The sequence below is a fragment of the Bubalus kerabau genome, chromosome 16 (assembly GCF_029407905.1).
Source record: "Bubalus kerabau isolate K-KA32 ecotype Philippines breed swamp buffalo chromosome 16, PCC_UOA_SB_1v2, whole genome shotgun sequence".
In the NCBI taxonomy this organism is placed as follows: Eukaryota; Metazoa; Chordata; class Mammalia; order Artiodactyla; family Bovidae; genus Bubalus; species Bubalus kerabau.
The window spans coordinates 12,107,960-12,129,324 of record NC_073639.1 but is presented as its reverse complement, the minus strand read 5'-3'; the positions used below and the strand labels follow the sequence as shown (position 1 = coordinate 12,129,324).

The 21,365-nt window shown below is 39.6% G+C and overlaps 1 protein-coding gene across 1 annotated transcript in view; it reads right to left on the bottom strand.

Moving 5' to 3' along the window:
- LOC129629705 (IQ domain-containing protein M-like) overlaps positions 1 to 5,407 on the bottom strand; it is a 117,305-nt gene extending 111,898 nt beyond the window's left edge. Inside the window, exon 1 of the mRNA XM_055549880.1 lies at positions 5,285 to 5,407. The gene's annotated coding sequence lies outside the window, so the exon portion shown is untranslated. The remainder of the gene's footprint in view (positions 1 to 5,284) is intronic.
- Positions 5,408 to 21,365: the final 15,958 nt, after the last annotated feature.

Genomic DNA, 21,365 nt, shown 5'->3' with positions numbered 1-21,365 from the left:
GGTTGATGGAAGCCCACGGATTCACACTCCAGCCTCCTGTTCTTAGGGCAGACAATCCTGAGAAACACTCTGCGCTGTTCTCAGAGGTTCAGATGGAATAGCATGCCCACTTTCGATAGTGGCAACCTCATTCAGTTCAGTCACTGAGTCGTATCCAACTCTTTGTAACTTCATGGACTGCAGCATACCAGGCTTCCCCGTCCATCACCCACTCCCAGAGCTTGCTCAAACTCATGTCTGTTGAGTTGGCGATGCCATTCAACATTCTCATCCTTTATAGTGCCCTTCTCCTCCTGCCTTGAATCTTCACCAGAATCAGGGTCTTTTCTAGATTTTCTTCTAACACGCTTTTATATTAGTTTTCTATCCCTACATCATGCTCCCCACCTTCTCAGTCTACATCTCAAGTGAGATAAGAAATTTATGTCTGGATGTCCCATGAGCCCATAACTGTGACTGGTAAGGAAAAGTTATAAAAGAGACTATTATTCGTACTTTACCAGATGGCCCTACCCCTTAGTATAGTAGTCTGGTAAAAGTCTGAAAAGCTCAGCCAAAAAACAAAGGAAACCCCATCATCACCTACCTTGTCCCCAAAGAAGGCACACATCTCTGAGTGACTCAAGATAACTGCAAATAATATCAGAGTCTAGGCCCAATATGGTTACTGTTTGCACATTGCTCAGCATTGCATTGACTGCTACTGCTACTGCTACTGCTGCTAAGTCGCTTCAGTCGTATCCGACTCTGTGCGACCCCATAGACAGCAGCCCACCAGGCTCCTCCATTCATGGGGTTTTCCAGGCAAGAGTACTGGAGTGGGGTGCCATTGCCTTCTCCGATTGCATTGACTAGAGAATGAAAAAGAGGAAATCATTTTGGTTTATTCTATAAGCCTGCAATTATTGTATCAGTTCAGTTCAGTCGCTCAGTTGTGTCCAACTCTTTGCGACCCCATGGACTGCAGCACGCCAGGCCTCTCTGTCCATCACCAACTTCTGGAGTTTGCTCAAACTCATGTCCATTGAGTTGGTGATGCCATCCAACCATCTCATCCTCTGTCATCCCCGTATCCTCCCGCCTTCAATCTTTCCCAGCATCAGGGTTTTTTCCAATGAGTCAGTTCTTCATATCAGGTAGCCAAAGTATTATATACCACAGTATACATTGCAGCAGGTGGCAATTATTGTATACCACAATAAAATAGAATTTGGAGTTCTATCTCCATAACGTAGATCTTTCCTAGAGAAGAAACACCTTCTCAAAATTGACAAGTCCATGGAGAAGCAATTCAACTGGGACAACCATGAGGGAACCCGGTGTGACAAAAGCTGTGTGTGACTAGAGGAGGAATACAGGTCTAGAGCTCTATGGCTCTGATGACCATGGTTGTCCTCAAGACCACTGTGAACACCATCAGAGTGCAGACCTGATGCCTCTCAGTCTGCAGAGAGTCTAGAATGATGAGTCAAATCAGAAGACATTCTTGGCCTTGCCTCACCTTGGCCTCCTGACAAGTGGCCTGGAGAGCCTCTCCATGGGGCAGAAAAGGTGCCTAAGTGCTGTTCAATGAAAGCTGCAGAGCTGACAGCAACAGGAGATGGACACATCATCAGGTCAAGGAAAACTCAACCTCCTTGAAACTGCACAGGCAGAGGATTCCCCGACAGGTCTGAACTATGGCATTTGTGATTCTGGGAGAGAATGCTGACATTTCTATGATCTCCTATGTACATTGTGTTTGTTTATACCTACTGCAAAGATAGATCATACACAACTTTATAAGTATACTTAAATACAACAAAGCATTTGTTATCAAATTTTTAATAATTTTAAAGCCTTTATTATCAAATGCTTTATTACATTTGAGGTAATTTATAAAAAAAATATTTTTTAATATCTTTTAAAAATTTTTAAAAGATGCTTGCTCCTCGGAATAAAAGCTATGACAAACCTAGACAGCATGTTAAAAAGCAGAGACATTACTTTGCCTACAAAGGTCTGTATAGTCAAAGCTATGGTTTTTCCAGTAGTCAAGTACAGATGTGAGAAAGTGAAAAGTGAAAGTGAAAGTCACTCAGTCATGTCCGACTCTTTGCGAGCCCATGGACTATCTACAGTCCATGGAATTCTCCAGGCCAGAAAACTGGAGTAGGCAGCCTTTCCCTTCTCCAGGGGATCTTTCCCACCCAGGGATAGAACCCAGGTCTCCCTCATGGCAGGCAGATTTTTTACCAGCCAAGCCACAAGGGAAGCTCACAGAAGTGAGAGCTGGACAATAGAAAAGGCTGAGCACTGAAGAACTGATGCCTTCAAAAGGTGGTGCTGGAGAAGACTCTTGAGAGCCCCTTGGACAGAAAGGAGATCAAACCAGTCAATCTTAAGGAAATCAACCTGAATATTCATTGGAAGGACTGATGCTGAAGCTGAAGTTCCAATACTTTGGCCACCTGAGGCAAAGAGCTGACTCATTGGAAAAGACCCTGATGCGGGGAAAGATTGAAGGCAGGAGAAGAAGGGGACGACAAAAGATGAGATGGTTGGATGGCATCACCAACTCAATGGACATAAGTTTGAGCCAACTCCAGGAGATGGTGAAGGACAGAGAAGCCTGCTGTGCTGCAGCAGATTGGGTCGGACATGATTGAGTGACTGAACAACAAATAAATATATATGGTAGGGACTTTCCTGACGGTTCAGTAGTTAGAACTTTGACTTCCAATGCAGGGGGTGTGGGTTCAATCCCTGGAGGGGTAGCTAAGATCCCACACGCCTCATGGCCAAAAAACCAAAACATAAATAATACTGTAATAAATTCAAAAAAGACTTAAAAATAGTCCACATCAAAAAAAAATTCTTTAAAAATACACATATATGGTAAATGACAATAAAAAGAGGAAATCAGGACAGAGGGTAAACTAGGAGACAATAAAAAGACAAAACTGATGGAATATATATATTACCAGCCAGCCTAATATTTTTAAGGGAGAAAGGGGACATCTTCAAAATTAGGGCCAGGCAACTATAAACTCTTAGAGAATATTTATATATGCCAGTCACTGTTCTAGGCACTTTTCATAAATATTGTCTCATTTCACTTTTACCCTTTCTCCATTTTATAGGTGGGGAGGCAGGACAAATAAAACATAATTTATCCAAAGTCACACAGCTTGTAAATAGTGGAGCTAGGATTCAAATCCAGGCAGTGTGGCCCATGCTCACATCTACTAACTAATGTTCTGTCCCCAAATGGAAGGAACCAGGAACACAAAGTAATTGATAAGCGTGGAAGAGCCTAACATTTTTGAAAACCTTGGAATAATGCTTACAGGAAAATTTCATACTACTAAAAGCAACAACTAAAAAGGAGACAAAAACTAAACTAAAACCATGGGGAATAAATGAGGAAGTCGTCACAGACCTATCCTCAAAAAACTGCCAGACCCAAAGCTTTCTACGTTAATTATTTCAAATTTTCAAGGAAGATACAATTAAAATATTATCTCAAAAATTTCACAGCATAGAAAAAGAAAAGAAAGATATGTAAATTTGTTTTCTGAGTCTTGTTTTTGGTACCATAAACTTGGTGCCAAAACCCTATGAAAAGACAGAAGCAGGAAGCAATGGGTCAATTTTGCTTAGAAATATAAATGTAAACCTCCTGTGTAAAATATTAAAAATTCATATCTACTGGTTACTTAAAAGTAACATCAAAAACATGCAGTCTTTATACAAAGTGTGCAAGAAAGGTTCAACCCTAGGCTATAAATGAGGAGTGCTAAAGAATTTGCCTGACAATGCAGAAACTGCAAGAGACTTAGATTTAATCCCTGGGTCAGAAAGATCCCCTGGAATAGGAAATGACAACCCATTTGAGCATTCTTGGCTGGAAAATTTCATGGACAGAGGAGCCTGGTGGGTTATAGTCCACGGGGTCACGAAGAGTCGGACACAACTGAGTGACTGAGTATGCACACGTATGTCTCTTAATGGAAGTCACTATAGGGAGGGAATAAATGAGAGCAACAACGGGATTATTCCAACAGATCCTGAAAATGCATCTGAAAAATATGAACATCCACAATGATATATTTTTTAAAACTTTTAGTCAAGTAGGGATAAAAAGAAATTCCTTCAACATGATCAAAATATTTTTCAAATAGATACAAATATCCTTCATGATGAAACATTAGACTCATTCTCCTTGTGATGGACGTTATTAAATCTTTCCTTATTCTACGGTAAACATACGTATTGAGAAAGGAGAATAAGAAATTCAGATACATCTATAGAGAGTGGGAACTGAGTGGAAAATAAAAAGATAAATTAAAATAAATGGAAAATAATGAATTATAAAATAAATATAATTGGGAAAATGATTTTTATTTAGGAAAAAAGAAATTCTACCTCACACCACAACTCACAAAAAAATAAATTCCAAAAGCAATAAAGTTTTATATACAAAAATCTTTTTAACAGATACATAAACATTAATTTTTTAGACCCATAAGCAGGAAACCAATGTGTTTTCATAGAATACTGTCCTTTGCTATTATGGCAAAATATATCAACCTTCCTAGTATTTTTTCATATTTAGCACATGATTACTTGCTTCTAAAATATATAAAATCAAGGAACACTGCTAATACAAAATATTTGATCCAACACCTCATAATTTCAGCCTTTCCAAAGTACAATTACATTTCTTCATAGGTCAGTTTGCTTTTAATGTAACACAGGGGTGACTCAATTTTGGTATCCAACATATGCTGTTGATTGGCTGGTTCATTTTCTACCAATCTAGAAAAATGTCTACTGACACACTATAATATGATGACAGATTATTTACTGGGTGAATTACAATTACAGAAAAGAAAATAAACAGGGGGAAAGTAAAGGATTCTGAAATTGACCAAATCATGAATTTTGTGTAAACTGAAAGACAACAGCTTCTTCTGTTCATAAATGATATTTGGAAACTTCTGCAATTCAATCTCAAATCATGTTCCAGAAGCGCTCTGTCTCAAAATAAGTTTGTTATTTTGGTCTCCACAGTCATTGAGTCTTTCTCCAAAGAAGCTGCCAAACCAGCACCAGCTGGCCCCTTGGGAACAAGTCTAGGCTAACAGCAGGTATTTCTTTTTGAATCATTAATAGAGATTAAAAGAATAGAGTTGAACTAATCTAAACCTGTTAAGTTGGAATAAAGGGTTACAATCAAGAGAGTTTGAATTGTGCAGTAAAACTTTCAAACATATCCATTTTCTTCCCTATAAATGCTTACCTCTTTTAAATGTTCTGGTTTTTCTGAAATATCAACTGTAGATAAAGTGCCTAGCAATTCTCCTGCTCCCTTATGCCTGGTTCTTTCTTGGTGTCATCAGAGAAGTCCGTGGAGGCATTAGTGAAACCTGGGTAAAAGCATGCACAGCAGCATAGCTTGTGATACCCACCCCCCACTTCTTTCCCTACCTTGCCGGACTCTACCTACAATAGCAAAAAATGTACTGAGTTTCAAGTTAATACAAAAAAAGTAAATGTATAAAATTGCTAGATTGCTAGTGAGAATATAAACTGGCCCAACCACTCTACAGGCAATCCATGGTGATGCTCTTTAATATCTTCATGCCCTTTAATCCAGTAATTTGCCATAACTATTTATATTCAAATGGGCTTCCCAGGTGGCCTTAATGGTAAAGAACCTGCCTGCCAATACAGGAGAAGAGATATGGGTTCAATTCCTGGGTCAGGAAGATCCCTTGTAGGAGGGCACGGCAACTCACTCCAGTATTCTTGCCTGGAGAATCCCATGGAGAGAGGAGCCTGGCGGGCTATAGTCCATAGGGTTGCAAAGAGTGGACACGACTGAAGTGACTTCATACATTTACATTCAGCTAGGTTCAGCACAACATTATTTAGTCACAATAGGTTCACTCTTTACTGGATCTTTTTTTAGTTTGATCAGGCGGTACTCTAATCCAGAAACAACAGTGTTAGAGCCATAGACACTGAGCAATGAATGCTTCAGCCTAGCACTCTCCTTTGATTTCTCAACCAGGGGCCCAAGGGTTCTTCAGAAATGTGGGAGAGTGTTTGATGGTCGTATTAGATGGTTAAGAATGCTGTATGCCTGCCATGCCTGGATTATTTCCATATAACAAAGAACTGCTGTGCCCAAATCCACCAGTAATACAAACTGGTGCTCTGCTCAGATCCCCTCTTCAGGGCCAATGCACCCACCCTCGAGTTGCAAGGACTGTTGTTTTGCTTATATTTCACAGCCATGTCCTTCACTGAGCATTGCCTCTGCTGCGGAGAACTACCTTACCCAAGGTTGTTCTTCCTCCCAGAAGGAACCCACAGGTGGTGTCCGGCTGAGAGCTTGGAACAAAGCGTCCGTTTCCCTACAGCTTTCTTGAGGACTGGCTGAGAGGCCTCGCTTGCTATCCTAAATGCAGGTCAGCTTCTCCCTCAGCCCAATCTTGCTTCCTGGTTTCATCACAGGAGTGTCTCCTGTGAACACATATACACCAGTAGAACTGATGCACGCCATTCTCCCTCTAAGACTCTGCTTCCACAGAACTCAATTTATGACAGTCCTTGCTGCACGTCACTGCCTAGTCTATCCCCGCATCTTCCAGATGAGTGAAGACTCGCTCAAGGCACAGGGGTAGCTAGTTCAGCACTCCCTGCACATGCTGTGCATTAAAAACCGTGGGAAGCTTGAGAAATAATTGGGAGAGAACTGAATGAAAAAGGGAAAAAAATGTTAAAATATTTACTTTTTTTAAACTTTTAATTTTGTATTGGGATATAGCCAATTAACAACGTTGTGATAGTTTCAGGTGAACAGAGAAGGGGCTCAGCCATACATATACATATACATGTATCTATTCTCCCCCTTATTGCGGGAAATAGTAAGTACCCAAGGAGAAAAAAAGCAGAATGAGAATTTTTAAAAGCATTGAGATTTAACTATATGGGTAATTCTAAATAATGATACAGACCGAGATTCAATATTCCCAGCTCTTTGCAATCACAGAAATCTAAAGAAGACTGCCAAAATATCTCAGTTGGAGAAGACTACTTAGTCTGGATCCCATAATTACCATCCGTTTGTCTAAACAACTTAAGATTCAGTATTGATCATCATGATGGAGCCAAAAAAGTTATAATGAGACATTTTCCTCCTAACAGTAAACAGCTGCTATCATGTGGAGGTCATTCATGGAGGTGAGAGTGAATCAACATGAACTGATCAATCAAATCCCCTTCATTTACAACCCTTATTCCTCTTTTCTCAGCAAGGGTTGCCAGTTCTAGATGCTGTCCACCAAAGGAGTCTTTCTTAGCTCCAGTTATCTCTTCTAAGGCATATGTCAATCTTGGAAGACACATCTCTACCATGGTCAATTCCTTCACTCTTATTTTAACACAGCTCTTAAGTATGGTATTACAACATGTTCATTCTGCTCCTAGTGCAGAAATTCCCCCTATTTTTTTCAAGAATCAAATAGAAAGAAATATAGTGTCGCTGAAATTCCCAATTATGGCATTAACAACTACCCCTTTCCACACACAAAAAAGAAAAACAAAATAAAAGATTTTGAAAGATTTTGTTTAATGCAACTCCATACCTGGAATACAAAATTAAGTTTAAAATTACTAAGACTTCTCATTTTTTACATAAAAGAAAAATAATCTTTATCACACTGGAATTCTTAATTTTCTCAGAGTCAAAATTAGTTATTTTATAAGGCAAGGAATAAAGCACACTGAATGAATGGAATTATAATCAAAGCCAAAATGATCAAGATAATTTTCCCCAAAGCCTCATTTGAAAAGAATTTGACATTTTAATGTGAAAACTCACAGAAGTCCTTTGCGTTTAACTAAGCTCATCAAAATATTGTGCCAAATACTTAACATTTATTTTAAAACATTTTAAATAGTACTTTTACCATTTACATGTCCAAAAACAATCCTGAAAAGAATGATTTTTCTAACTTACAATAAAAAACTTCTGCTTTTCAAAGTCTGATAGGTCATAATCATAAAATACTCATTTCTGTTTATCAGCTCATGATACGAAAAGAATTATGTCCAATAGCTTTGGTCAGGGGGAGTACCAACTAGAATTTACTATTAATAATTTCCTCAGTGTCTTGGTCATCTATGTGCAGTACCAGAAGAAGGAGTCAAATATTAGGACTTCCTCTTTTAAAAGGTTGAACAATGATAGGAGTTACTGCCAAATCCTGCTCTGTTATACAAACTCCAGGTTTATATCAAAGATCACCATGGTCTTGTTTCAGTCATACTCTGATTTACTGGCCCCGTCGTCTTCATATTGCATAGGACAATCGTATGTTTAATTAAATCTGGGGGAAATAATAAACATTCCACATTTAGGGGGTGACAATATGGGCCCCCTCCTGTGTTGAACATGTCCCAGTTTATAGCTAAGTTGACAATTCAAAGGCTAAACTAGAAAAGTCAGGACAGCTTGACTTTGTTGGTTTCCCAGTTGTACAGCTTGCAATCTATTTCATTGAGGTAACAGGGCACCATAACAGGAACAGATTGTTCCATCAGCAGAACAAAAATTGAACCGGAGCAGCTTTCTCCAAAACTGTAACTGTTTTCCAAATGTGCATGCTCTAGTAAGGGCTAAGGTTATTTATTCAAATGCTAATAGAAATTACTGTGGCCACTAGCACTCTAAGTTGAAGTTAGAAACTTCTTTTCTCTCCTGCTAAAAGATTTAGTTATCTTCCTAGATCTTTTTCCTCATTGAACCAGATATCCTTTCGTATCTATGTGAAATAATGATTTGATGTTGATCACTCTGTTTACCTTGGCATCATTCCATAAATACTCATACATTTAGAAAATGAAATTTCCTCCATATCTTTCTAATTATGATTTACTTCTTCTCTACTGGGTTACTTTTAAGATCAATTATGATCAAGGTAACAAAAAAATTGGAAACCCTTAGGTCATGGAAATAGCTTTCTAGTAGATACTCTCCGTTAAATCTCTAATCATCCCCAGCTTTGCAATGTCCTTGCAATGAAATCAAAACTCCATAATTTGACTTACAAGCCCTGTACCATCTGCCTTCTGCTCATTTCTGCCAATGCCTCATTTCCCCCTTGAAGTTTAGCTTCAGCTTCAGTAAACTTCTTTCCATTCTCAAAGGCACTATAGTCTTCATGCCTTGCAGTCTGCACACCCACTTCTTCCTGCCTAAACACTCTTACTAGGAGTACTCCCGCCCCTTTTGCTTCCCTACCTCCTCATCCTTTCTTTGTCACTCTTCTTCACAAATCATATGGAATATGTCAATGCTGAATAGAATTAGTGCTGCCATCAAAAAAAGACTTTTCTGTCTCAAAACATCTCCCCTACTAGGGCATTTTTTGTGAAGATTCAAATACAAATTTTAAAAGAACTGACAAAGAATTATTTGCATGTAATGAACTTACTGAAATTAATAATATGGTTTGTTATGTGAATAGGCCAAGCAGAGAACAGAGCCCCTAGGTAAGAAATGGAGGCCTGAATGGGGAACTCCCTTGGATGCCCTGCTCATCTGCTTCAGTGCTACCGAACAGGGGACCATGGATTGGTACTTGTCTGTGAACTCCGTCACAGGAGGATGAGGAGACAGGAAATTGCACTAGAAAGTAAATTAACACACTGCTCCCTTCATTGAGAAAGTCTTGTAGCCAATAAAAAAGTTAGCTGAACTAAACATATTTAGTGACTTTGTGTAGCTCTGATTATAACACAATCTGAAAGTCCTAGAAAAAGAATTAAACATAATAAAAAGGATCATAAAAGCAAGAAGAAGCTTACTACATAAAAATTTTGTTATCTGTCAATTCTTCTTAAGGTCTGGCCTTAAATTGTATCCATATCTGTATTCTGTTTTCCCTTACCTCTGGGCATACTAGATCTAGCTATGATGGTGACTAAGGAGGAAAATTCAGAACACATGGGTAAGACATTAACATTATTTTACAGTGAAAGGGTTGCACTAAATCAATGGTTCTCAACTAAAGGTGATTTTGACCCTCACAGAACATTTGGCAATATCGAGAAATTTTGACTATTACAGGTGGGACCTGGGGGTGGGAAGGGAGGGAACAAGTGCTACAGATATACCACTGGCATTTTGTGGGCAGAGAATATAGGATAGTGGTAAACCTGCTATGATGCACAGGGCTGTCCACTCCACTCTCACAAACAAAGGATTATCCAGTCCAAAATGCCAATAACACTGATGCTGAGAAACCCTCTACTGGTAATCTCTAAAGTCCTTCTCATCTCTAACATTCTCTGACTCTTTAATGTTCACAAGAATTGTATACATTTTAGTGATCTAAATGACAAGTGAGCAAAAGTAACTTATTTGGCTAATGTCCGTTCCTTCAGTGAAATACATTTAGGCTATAAAAAATAGGGTAACATAATTTCGGTATAAATTCAAAACCTGAAATAGCTTAATGCTCAACAAACTTCCATAATAGTGATAATTTATCTAATTGAACTTTTTTTATTGACAAGAGAAAAAAAGCCAGAAACTTCTGCCCAAAATGATGTATTTTTCTCTATCAGCTAATTGTTTAATCCACTTTATAGAAAACCAAAAACATTCAAGAAATGGTTAAGTCAGCACCTCTGTCCTGATCTAACATAGAGCCTTAAGCAGGGTTCTATATTCTGAGCTTTTGGCTTTTGTTACTTTGTTTTTACTGGAAAAGAGATACCACTTGAAGGCTACAACCAAGAATGGCACAGAAATAAGAAGGTTTATTGTATTTCTTGAGGCCTTTAAACTTTCCTACAGTTAAAAAAACATACTACCATGAACATAGTTTTATTCTAACATTCTATTTGAGTACTCTGCAAATTCCTTACCTCTAAATCAAACCACTATTCCTTTTAGGTACATTTTATAGTATACTGCAAATTTTCTTTGTTAAGTTAAAACACTAATTCAAAAGGATATATTTCTTATTGCATATAAAAATTATTTCTTGTTAATTTCTAATGCTTGCTTAATGATATCATTGTGACTGTAAGATTCTCCAGGGCTACTATGCTTTGGTGAAAGAAAAGATCCAAAGATTCTCACAAAAGATGTCAGTTATGCCCCTGGAATTACACCCTTCTGTTTGATCTGTTCCAACTTTTTCAGCTGGCACATGCATACTTGAAAAAACGAAAACCTCAAGTTCCCAGGATGGTCTTTTGTCTTCAGTCCTTTCTGCAGAGAGAAGTGATCTTGTCTCTGCATCTCCCACTATATTGTGTCGAGTGGTTCCAAAAGCACTTATCCCCGAATACTTGGATGTGACTCTTAAGTGTTCTTTCAAGTCATTAGATCTTTTATGTTCATAGCCATAAACAAATAGGGTTTTGTAAGCCTTATATAAATATTAATGACTACATGCTAAGCATCAGATGCAAAATGGGCAATCAGGATTTTTATATGAATAAAGATGTAGGATAGAAATATCAAGCCTGTAGGCAAAAACTGCAGACTAGATCTCACACGGCAATTTGGATAAGTGAAAAGGTAACAAGGAAGTTTCCAAGAGTATCATGGTTTTAACACAAATAAAACACACTGAGGGACTTCCCTGGTGGTCCAGTGGCTAAGACTCTGTGCTCCCAGTACAGGGGGCCCAGGTTTGATCCCCAGTCAGGGAACTATACCCCACATGTCACAACTAAGAGTTTGCATGCTGCAGTTAAAGATCTCACATATTGCAACTAAGACCAGGTGCAGCCAAATAAATAAGAATAAAATTAATAAGATATTTTTCTTAAAGTACTGGTATACTTAAAAAAACAAGTAATCTTGTTCTGACCTATTAGTAAAATGTAGCATTTAAGAGCAAAGTCTCTGAAGTCCTAGTTCTGCTTATGACATCTATAAGTAACTTAATCGCTATACATTTCTATTTCCTCATTGGCCAAAAAAAAAGGATTTTAAACACACTTAACTTCAAGAGTTAGCATGAATTTCAAATGAATCTGAGTGTTAACGTGTTTGCCCAGTGCCTAATACAAAGCATGCACCTTAATGTACATTGGCTATTATTCTGAAAAATAATACAGAAATACTCAAAGGTCTAGACCAATGGTTGGCAACTACAGTCTGGCCCACAAGCCAAATCCAGCTAGCCACCTGTTTTTATGAACAATTTTCCAGGGACACAGCCATGCCCCATTCATATCTGCACTGTCTAGGGCTGTTTTCACCCTTCCATAGCAAAGTTGAGTCCTTGTCACAAAGATCATATGGCCTGCAAAGCCTAAAATAGTTATTATCTAGACCTTTACTGTTTCTGAGGATCTATTGCCTCTGGTGGGTGGAGGGGAGACAATAAACACACATCAAGAAGCAGAACACAAGTTCCCTCTGCTTTCACATGCCCAGAGATTTTTTGGAAGTTCTTCCCCTAAAGGGTTTTGATTTGAAAGGGGCGGGGGGGGGGGGGGGGGAACAGAACTAGTGAGGAGGTGAGAACAAGCACAGCCTATAGGGATGAAAGGGGGTGGGGGGAGCTTTCTTTCAAATAACTGGGTTCTTGCAACTGAAAGCCACTGTCATGGTTGCTCTTTTAAGGGGTTAAAATAAAACAATTTTGAAAGCATTCCCGAGAAACTATATTGAATTGTGATTAAGATCACAAACCCTGGAGTTCGCTCCTTGGGTTCAAATCCTGGTTCTGCCAATAACTAGCTGTGTGACCTTAGAAAATTAACTAATCTCTCTGTAGTTAAGTGTTAAGTAAATTAGTAAAAAGCACCTCTTACTTAACATCAATAATCCATTCCTAAAAATTCAATGTTATATACACAAATGCTAACCAGACTACACTATTTATAAATAAGAAAACCCCTCTGTTTGTGTGTCCCACCTCTGCACATCCCACCCACTACTTAACACATATCTGTTTAACCACTCCATCCTGACTCCACAATAACCCATTACATGGAATGCTAATCCTTCTTATGTGTGTGCCAGTCCTGGCTGGGGCTTTCAGCAGTATGCTGTCCTTCCTAAAATTAAATAAGAATAATAATAAAACACTAAAGCAGTAAAACTGTGCCCATTTATAAAGTATCATTTTAGGATTTAAATGTTCAAAAAAATCTCCTGACCAGTAAACATCATTAATATGTTTGTTAAGAACAGTTGCTTTGTATGAAGTAACATCTTTTTCATTTCACCGCTTTTCTCGCTCTACTATGTCACTACTTTCTTCACGTTTTCAGTGTACCTTTTAGGCAAAACGAGATGGTGGTTTAGTCGCGAAGTCATGTCCGACTCTTGTGACCCCATGGACTGTAGCCCACCAGGCTTCTCTGCCCATGGGATTCTCCAGGCAAGTACACTGGAGTGGGTTGCCATTTCCTTCTCCAAGTTATCTTCCCAACCCAGGGATCAAACCTGGCTCACTTGCACTGCAGGCGGATTCTTTACCAACTGAGCCACTAGACAAAAAGAGACCTCAATACAAAAGGCATTGTGGAATCGACCTTCAGAACCAGCGCACAATGACAGAGAGAAGTGAGCCAGTGAAGCCTGTCTTCAGGACCACAGCCTCCAAGATGCCCCACATCTTGGCTTTGCAAGACGTCCCCTCGCAATTCCGACTTCCCATCCTCTGGGAATAACTCCAGGATTTTTCCACACACTGGGTTTTTTTGTTTTATTTTTTTAACATGTATGCAGTTTGAGGAATGTAAAAATAAACTTTTCTCATGTAAACACTGCCTGAGAGGTACCTACACGATGTATGAATACGAAAAACCAAAATATAAGCTCCTAAACCGCCCCTTAATCCTCTTCCAACTCCACCCCACACCTGCAGCTCACCCGTCTTCCCGCCTTTATGGTCTCCACACTGGTCTCCGCTCCTCAGTTCCCGGTCTCGCCTTCCAATCTGACCAAGCCCCGCCCCCAGGACGGCCCCTCCCCTTGCGCCCTCACGCGTCAGACCCCTCCGCCCTTCAGCCAAGAGGGCAGCTTTCCCGCTGCAAGCCACGGAGAGCTGAGCGGTCAGAGCTTCCTGGGGCTTAACCCTACAGTCACCGCCCAGGATGGCCCAAGATTCCGGAGCTTTACAATGTTTACAAGCTTTCTCAGTGTTCCTGAGAACACTGTCTCCTGTTTGCCGGAGCTTTGTCAAACCCCGGAATGGTGCTTCTCCAAAGCAAAGCGGGCTTCCACTGCTTTTGAAAAGGCACAGAGCTTCAGCTCAAAACAGGGGCCACTGCCAAACCTCAGATGTAGCTGTAGTTCACCAAGATGATGAACGGAGGTCTTTACAAACTTCAGAGGTGGCCTGGGTAACGCAAAAGTCTTTGTAGGCCTGCAGCTTCTTTATCTGGTAACTCTGGACTGATAGAAAATGGATGCGAAGAATTTGGTAAGCGCTGGAAATAGGAACCCCAGATATATGTATCGCCTGGATATCAGAGCTCCACCTCTGGGTTCCCGCTTTTAGCTGTGCATTGGAGGACAGCTTCACCGCTCTGAACTCCCATGGGCACCGCTTGGGGTCATGCATGAGGAGATGGCCAAAGAAAACGTTGCAGGAACAGACTGGTGCTCTCCAGTACTGGGATGCTCTGTTCTCTGCCTCACTGACCAACTCCTCAGTGATTGGGAAGTTGGGAGCCCAGGAGAAGCCAGACACACTTTTTCATTGCACTAGGGACCCCAGGCCCCACCTCACACACCCCACCTGCTAGGAACACTTGCCTGCACGATTGCCATAAGCTGACTCTACAATAACTAGCTACATAGAACACTAACCTTTCCTCTATGAGTATGGGTCTTACCTGGGGCTTCTTTCAGGACTAGCTCCTGAAAATTTGAGTTGTTCAAAGGTGAGAATATATGAGCCTTTCCTGGCTAAGACTTCCACTTCCAATGCAGGGGGTACAGGTTTGATCCCTGGTCATGGAGCTAAGATCTCATATCCCTCCTGGCCGAAAAAAACAAAATGTAAAACAGAAACAATATTATAACAAATTCAAAAAGACTTTTTCAATCTCCACATCAAAAAAAGAAAACTTTGAAAAATAAAAAGTCGGGAATACAGAATTAGATTTGAATATTTAAATAATATGTATAAATATATATTCCATTAGACCTCTCGAAGCTACCATGATATGTGCCATCTGTTATTGGTCTAGAGTTGACACAGAAGTGAGAGAAATACCTTTCAGAAAATAATGGAGTCAGACCACAGGTATTGGGGTCTTAAGAGACCCTGAGCCTCATCTCCATCAGGAGTGTCACTTTCCTCATCACTCCCTGCCACTCCTCCCCAACCACTGACATTGCCCTTCCTATTCCCATATTTATAAACTCAGCCCCAGAACCTGATTCAGTGTCAGCTCTGGGGCGCTTGGGGCTGGGATGTCCAAGGTCTCCCTAAATGCCACGTGCCCACTTCTGGAAGGAAGAAAATAGAAAAGGCTGAGACTTCATCTCACATTCTCCTTTCCTCAATAGTTACCTTTTGCCTTTTTGAGAACATTCCCAAACAGTAAGTAAAAGGTGATATGAAACAAAAATTTCTTTTCATTCACAAAGAGCATTTTAATGACATATTTATAGTACTTGATATTTCAGCACAAAATGACTTTTGCTCTTACTATGAGAATTAATGCATAATCAAAATTTTCTTTGTTACAGCACTCTTAGTGGCCCCATAATTTTTTTATAGCACATACAGGTCAAAGGAAATAGGTAATACTTTTGTTTGTTAAGAAATTACTGATGTGCTCAGTCGTGGCCGACTCTTTGCAGCCCCATGGACTGTAGCACTCCTGGTTCCTCTGTCCATAGAGTTTTCCAGGCAAGAATACTGGAATGGGTTGCCATTTCCTTGTCCAATTAAGTAGTTAGGTCTAATCAATTTAATAGGTATTTATATCCTAAGAAAATAGTAACCTTTGAAAAATAATAAACATGAATAGAAAGAAAATATTTTTATTTTATTCTTAAATACCAGTTCTTAAATATTTTATTCTTAAATAGGATGTGTGAGCTTCAGGGCACATAGGATTCTCCAGTCTTAAAATCAAATGGCACGCCACCACCTTCCTTTCCTGATCCATATGGGTTTACTTGTTAAATTCTTTTCTCAAAGGAACCACCAAAAATACAGCTCTGCAAAAACATGGCATCATCAAAAGAAATATAGCACTGTCTCCTGTTGAAATTGAGAGCTACTCAAGCTAATAGTCTGTGTAATTTCTGGACAGATGACAGATATTGCTATGTTTCCTTGAATGTTGTAATTATCTTGCAGTGACCTTGTGGGGTCATTCCGGTGCTTCAGGACGTTTCATCACCCAGTTTGGGAACCATGGGTTTGAAGTGAAAGTGAAAGCTGTTCAGTCATGTCCAACTCTTTGTAACCCCATGGACTATACAGTCCATGGAATTCTCCAGGCCAGAATACTGGGGTGGGTCACCTTTCCCTTCTCCAAGGGATCTTCCCAACCCCGGGATTGAACCCAGATCTCCTGCGTTGCAGGCGGATTCTTTACCACCTGAGCCACCAGGGAAGCTCAAGAATACTGGAGTGGGTAGCCTATTCCTTCTCCAGCAGATCTTCCCAAGCCAGGGATTGAACCAGAGTCTCCTGCATTGCAGGTGGCTTCTTTACCACCTGAGCCACCAGGGAAGCCCTGAGAACCATAGACTTAAACTCTATCATATGAGGCATAATAATAGGACAGTGTGGACAAATCTATCCGACAGGAGAATATATGTGTGTAACAGTTCACAGTTACATTTATGTCTACAACTTTGGGTGCCATGTTAATTACAGGAAAATTTCTTACACCTTCACAGTTAGTTGATGCTCTCAGAGTAAAATGTCCATCACATCTTTTATAGATCTAAGATCATTTTACTCCTCCGGGTGGGCACATTTCCTAGATCCCTGGTTTCATTTTCTAACTCAATTAAGGAAAAGAATATTAAGGAAAGATATTATTAATTACTAAGTGCAGGATTACTCCTTGCAGTTAACTAAAGTGTGGGATTGTTTTGTCATTTGTGCCAATCAATCTGAATTATCAAATTAAAACAAGGCTACGATGTCAAAACTGATTTTAGAATTCTATTGCAGCTTATTTTGAAGAGAACCATGAAAGCAGAAGAAATATATGGACATTTTTATTAATTCTGAATTATATATGTCCCTGATTCATATGCAATTATGTGACTGTCTTATACATAAAAAGGAAACATGATATTTATTTTAAACTATAACTCAGAGGACATGATGCCATAGCTCTTCATGCTGTCATCATTCACATACTCAAAAAATATACATTGCTCCTTTTCAGAGACACCAAGTACATTTAAATTAAATGTGTTTACATTATGACTAGATCACGTATAGCAAGTACAAAGCTAAGTCATAAGTAATTCAAAGAGGTGTTAAGTTTCTTGTCTCTGAGTTGATCCAAACAATTGCACCTGCATTTTAATGAATAGGACTTAACACAACTCCCCTAGAAGGCTTGTATTTCTTCTCAATCCTTCAAATGATCTTTTGAAGCATTTGCTGGTTGATACTGCAAACAGATTTTATATTTATCATTTCACTTCAGGCTTAAACGTGATTATTTTTCTGTTTATTCTCCAGTATGACGCTAGCTCACTGGTACTGACTAATTCTTTGAACAAGTAAACAATCCAGTTATGTAATTTCCATTATTCTTACATGTAAAAAAAAGTGACGGGATTTAATTTGTCCTCCAGTATGCAGTTATGAAACCTGACATCAGTAGAATCTGTATTTATAAGCATTTTATTGAAGACAGTCTGAGAAATGTCTGCTAATGTGATTCACTTCACTGTACCTTCTTTTAAGCCCTTTGAAATCTTGTTCTGGGCTCTTATTTCTCCTCCAGAGCTGCTGCATGTTCAGCCTGCCCACCTCACCCTGGTCAGGAACCGAGGCCTCTACCAGAGACTGTGCTGTAAATGAATGGAAACAGGGATTCAGCCCAATACTATTTAATTTCTAATATTTGAAATCAGAAGTGTAAAGTGAGGGCTTCCCTGGTGATCCAGTGGTTAAGAATCCGCCCACCAATGCAGAGGACACCAGTTCAGTCCCTGGGTCAGGAAGATTCCACATGCAGCAGGGCAACTACCCACAACAAGCCTGCACACCTAGAGCCCATTATTTGCAACAAGAGAAACCAGCTCGTGAGGAGTCCATGCACCGCAACTAGCAAGTAGCCTCCATTCGCCGCAACTAACGGAGAAAGCCCGCATGTGGCAATGAAGACCCAGCGCAGCCAAAACAGCAACAAAGTGCAAAGTGAAATTGGAAGATTCCCGAAGAACATCACCTTGCTTAAATAAATTGAAAAAAAAATCACACAATAACCACCAGAAAGTAAGTATCCTGCCTGTAAAATGCTCACCCAGGAGACTTTCTGTAAAGTTCTTAGATCAGTGTCTGGCATATAGTAATTAGCACTTATGTAAGTGTGTGCTATTATCATTATACTTCATTGTTACTGCTGGTCTGCCTCCCTTCAACGTGTGAAAGGCTGAGATGGCAAGAATTAAGAGGAGTGGAAAATAGCTCAGATTATTTCAAAATAGTATCTCTGCTATATAGATAATGGTGGAAGGAAGATAGGGTGAATCAAGAAAGAAAGTTGTTCCCTATATCCCTCCCTCTGAAAACTTCTTCATATTCCTTCATAAAGATCACTGCCTTTTCTAATAATTACTGTGTGGAGGCTGAGGGAAATCACAGTGGTCTGGCTGTTGATATACATATGTACTTCTTCAAGGGTGGGATCCAAGAAACAAAGTCACCATGAATACTTTACTTATTTGGATGGCTTTCAAACCTAGCCCCCCAGGAACAGCATGACATGGAAGACAGATCCATGTCTTATCGTGTCCTGCCAACACTCTCTCCACTGTCACCCCCATCTAGAATATTCCACTAATTTCCTAAGGTCCTCTTCAGAGTAGGTGTTTCCCTCTGTATTTAGTGGCAGTTCCTTTTCCTGCAGGTGAAATGTCCTTCATGTCTTCCAGATAAAAGGACACTGGGTAAGACTCACAAAAATACATAGGCCAACTTCCAGTGTGAGATGCCAGCGGTTCCATCTTCATCCCTTGAATCTCTGCCTCATTGTCTTCTCTCTTTCCCATAGGGTCAGGGCTACTGCCCAGCAAATCTTCACTGGGTAAGAGCCTTCTTCTCCAGTTTTGATTTCTATCAACCAAAATCAGGAGCAGAGAATCAACAGTTGGCACTAATCATCTTAGTGACTCACCCCAATGTGTCTTATCTTGTTTCAAACAGTGTCTTTATGGTAAGTGGTAGTTGGCTTTCCAGGTGGCTCAGAATGTAAAGAATCTGCCTGCAAAGAAGGAGACGAGGGTTCGATCCCTGTGTTAAGAAGATCCCCAGGAGAAGGGAATGGCAACCCACTCCAGTATTCTTGCCTGGAGAAGCCCATGGACAGAGGAACCTGGCAGGCTGCAGTCCATGAGGTTGCAAAGAGTCAGACATGACTGAGCAAGTAGCAATAGGTGACAATGGAAAAGTAGTATTCCTATGATTTACTGGGCAAGCCCAAAATTTCATTGCTCTTGGTCCCCTTCTTAGCAAAACATGTGTATATCTGAGCAATGATTTGCCTGTCTATATCACTGTAAGAAACAGTAGTATCTAACACAAGGATTCTCAGAACTTTTGGTCTCCTTAAAGCCATTGCATAACCAAAGACTTTTGTTTATCTGGATTATATTTATTGATATTTATCATATAAAAAATTAAAACAGAATTTTTTGAAACAAAAAAGCATAGGCCTACATTCCATTAGCCACCACAGCAAAGACATCATCACTGCACACTTATGAAGAAAAGTAACTGGGGGCTTTAGCAGTGTTCTCATACTAAGAATTTGATACATCCTCAGTCACACAACAAAGGGCTGGTCTGTTTAGAAATCCTCAGGGCTAAATATAAACATTGAATAAGTCACTTCCCATGTGTCTCCATCTTCCTTATATATCTTTGGGAATTATGGAGAATTTATGTTATTTAGAAAATTCTAGTAAGGCTGCAAACTAGAATCTTCCTTCATGAGTATATGAGACTTCAACTGAGAACTTTCAAAGATGCAAACGTGGTGTTCGCATGTCCAATCAGTTAAGTTAGTTCACATGTCTGGCGTACGTTGTCATATACGTGCATCCTCTACACGTAGTTGTGCTTTTGTGTACTTTAATGTATAGTACTATATAGAGTATAGTAGTACAGTACTTTATTTCAAGCCCAGGATGTCTGGAAGCAAACATAAAAGCAGCAGTGATATAGCCGGTACTACTGTACTTTTCAAAGTACTTTGCTGCTGCTGCTAAGTCGCCTCAGTTGTGTCCAACTCTGTGCAACCCCATAGATGGCAGCCCACCAGGCTCCCCGTCCCTGGGATTCTCCAGGCAAGAACACTGGAGTGGGTTGCCATTTCCTTCTCCAGTGCATGGAAGTGAAAAGTGAAAGTGAAGTTGCTCAGTCGTGTCCGACTCTCCGTGACCCCATGGACTGCAGCCCACAGGCTCCTCCACCCATGGGATTCTCCAGGCAAGAGTACTGGAGTGGGCTGCCATTGCCCTCTCCGTTCAAAGTACTTTACTGTACTTTAAAGATTACAAATGTTTTCTATCTTTGTGTTGGTTTTTTATGTATGATTTGTCTATGTATATTTGTCTATCATTTTAGTATTTATTTATCTATTATTATTTATGTATTTATATTATGTATTATTTAAAATTATGTATTATTTTTATGTATTATTATTTTATGTATTATTTTAGCCCTATACTGTACTTTAAAGATTACAAATGTTTTCTTTGTGTTTGTTTGTTTTTTATTTTTTATGTATTATTTGTGTTAAAAGTATTGTAAATGTATTACAATACATTACTATATAGCCAATTGTGTCAGTTGGGTACCTAGAATAACTTTGTTGGACTTACAAACAAACTGGACTCAGGAACGCACTCTCAGATGGAACTCATTTGTATAAGGGGACTGCTATAATCAATTCCCAAAACTTGAAGGCCGTCTATGAAAAGCTCTCCTCACCCAGCTCTACTTCAGTTCACTAATATCCATCAAGCCAGTCATGATCTCTCTCAGTCCTCATCCATATTCCATGTGCCAATTCCCCAAAAAAGACACTGACATTGTCTGAAGCTCAGGCCCTCTCCCAATATTTTCAGGGCCTGCAGTAAAAGCATATCTGGACAACCTAGCTCCATGGCCCATCAC